This window comes from Convolutriloba macropyga, chromosome 5 (genome assembly GCF_964194025.1).
Source record: "Convolutriloba macropyga chromosome 5, txConMacr16.3, whole genome shotgun sequence".
Classification (NCBI taxonomy): domain Eukaryota; kingdom Metazoa; phylum Xenacoelomorpha; order Acoela; family Convolutidae; genus Convolutriloba; species Convolutriloba macropyga.
In genome coordinates, this window is record NC_134472.1 from 57,958,274 (window position 1) to 57,961,212 (window position 2,939).

The following is a 2,939-nucleotide window of genomic DNA, read 5'->3' on the forward strand; positions in this document are numbered from 1 at the left end:
AATTTCCCAGAAATCCCGATGAAATCCTCGACCGAGTACGCCGGGAGATGGGACTAGAGAAGAAGAGAAGATACTGTTATGAATTGACCAAAAGTTAAGAAAATACGACACCTCACAATAAGAGCCTATTGCAATAGACGTCTCACATCCCAAAAACAATTGTGTTAGTGCCTGTCTTTCTACCATCATTAGGGGAAACCGCACGCAGGCGCGTGAATTCGAGAAACTGTTCGTAAAACTGCGCACTGGGTCCGATATGGGCAACGGCACATCTACGACAGACCCAGAAAAATAATTTTATCTAGTGATCGAGGACGCCGAGTTTATAAAAACAGACCTGAGATTATTTGTTCGACGCTTCCGTTTTAATATTTATGTACATTATGACTCTGGCTACGACGACCAACCTTACTATCTTAGACTAACTGGGACCCACAAAGCATTAATTCGTGGCGAGATATTTCTTAAATTCCAGTTAGTGGAGGGGACACAGCATCGTCTAATAGTATACCGCTGTGAAAAGAAACAACAACCAGAAACAGTGAAGCAGGAGAATTTGGAGGTGGCGCGGGGTTGCTTTCAGGGCATGTAATCTGATCCGGACTTCACCTGCAGGGGGAAAACTTCATATATTTTAATTAATTCTTTGTATTTTTTGTCCGCGTCATACTCAGGTCACCACTTATCACTTTGTTTAATCAGACAACTCAACTTAATTTATTCTTCTATTTGTCTCATCAATCTAATCAGACACCCGTTCATTTATTCAAAATCAATCAATCTTTTTTCAACTTATCCGGTTTAAAACTTTTCTAATATTTGGTTTGATAAGACTTCAGGGGTCCATTTGTTTAATTTCAACAAAGAGACTAAATTTCTTCAACTTAGATGAGCTGTAATTATCTTAAGTATAATGTCCTAATTACGAGCTTTTTAAAAAGCATACATACATGAATGTTCATATTCGCTGCCCTTATTTTAATCCGCATTTAATTTGCATGCGCGCTAAACACACAAACATATATATATATATATATATATATATATATATATATATATGTAGATATATACATGTAGATTTTTACATGTAGATATATATGTGTGTTTTATTTATATGTATATATATATATATATATATATATATATATATATATATATATATATTATATAAATTCAATAGATTCAGAACTGATTAAACACTACGAGGTGGCGCTCCTACTAATTATAGAGAACCACTTGTGCTTTTTTCCTCTTCTATTTCACAATGTATGTCAATACATGAAAAAAGTCTTCGCACTGACGGACATGGCGACATGTTGTTGGTTATTTTAATTGGTACCCAGGTTGAGGTCCAGATTTAAATTTTGGACTGATCAGTTTTCCAGACCAAAAGTATCTCTGATCAGACTTTTCAGACGGAAATTAATCCTGATCAGACTTTCTAGAACCAAGTTACCTCTGATCAGACTCTCCAGAAACAAAGGGTCTCTGATCAGACTTTTCAGAGCGGAGGCGTTCTGATCGCACACTCTTCAGTCCATGGTCCAGACTCAAATTGACACCATTGCCCAGACCTTAATCAGACTATGATCAGACTCAAGCGCGGTCGAAACCGGTTCTGATCAGATTCAAGTGCGCTCAAAATAGTCCAATCAGAGAAAGATTTCACTTATGAACAAATCTTTTAGTTTTTCTATAATATTTTCATAAAAACTGATGTTTGCAGAATTTAATTCATCTAATTGTTTGGATTCAATGATAAAAGTATTGCTGAAAAAACGAAACCCCACTGTTGTGAACAATTTTTTTTAGTATAGCGTTTAGTGTACATTTCTTCTGACTCAATGGATGAATTTAGACAGCTTTCCATAGTGGTCTCCAGTTGATCAAAATTTCCTCTGAAGGGGACCCGCATTTGCTATCAGCTGGACTTTTTTTCTGATCAGAGCTATAGAACATTAGATGAGATCTCTCATCCGAACGCTGCAGAGCCAACATCTCTAGGTAACAAGAAATAAAAGATGGAAAAAATAAGGTGCTCGAAATGGTCCCTGATCAGAGCCAATTGCGTTCGAAATAATGTCTGATCAGACGGTAGTGCGCTCGAAGAGGTTATGATCAGACCCAATTGCGCTCGAAGTTGCCTCTGATCAGACCCGAGTGCGCTCGAATTTGCCTCTGATCAGACCCAAGCGCGCTCGAATCCGCCTAGGATCAGACTTTTCAGACCAAATTGACCTCTGGTCAGACCATCTCAAGACCAGCATCCAGACTGTAGTGCGCTCGAACTATCGTCCAGACCCTGTAATTTCGGACTGGGAACACACGGGTGTGCGCTCGACTGGATCTGATCATGGATCAATTTGGGTGTGGACCTCAACATGGGTAATAATATAATGTCTTTGTCCTCTTTTTTCTCCAAATGCAAAAAATAAGCGCATTTTACCAATAAACTAAACCCGTTATGTTGTGATTTATATTCACCACTAAATCATTTAACCCCGCAATGAATTCACCCAATATTGATTTCCCAGGTTGAAGTCCTGACCCGAATTGGTTTATTATCAGACCCAGTCGAGCGCACACCCGTGCGTTCCCAGACCAAAATTACAGGGTCTGGACGGAAGTTCGACCGCACTACAGTCTGGACCATGGTCTGGAGATGGTCTAATCAGAGGTTTTTTTGGACTAAAAGGTCTGGACCATGGTCGGGAGATGGTCTGATTAGAGGTCAATTTGGTCTGAAAAGTCTGAGCGTAGGCAGATTCGAGCGCAATTGGGTCTGATCATAACCTCTTCGAGCGCACTTGGATCTGATCAGAAATGTTTTAGAACGCAATTGGTTCTGATTAGGGGCCATTTGGAGCGCCTGTTTTTTTTTTTCATTTTTTAAATTTTTTTACTAAGAGATGTTGGCTGTGCCAAGAGAAAACAACAAA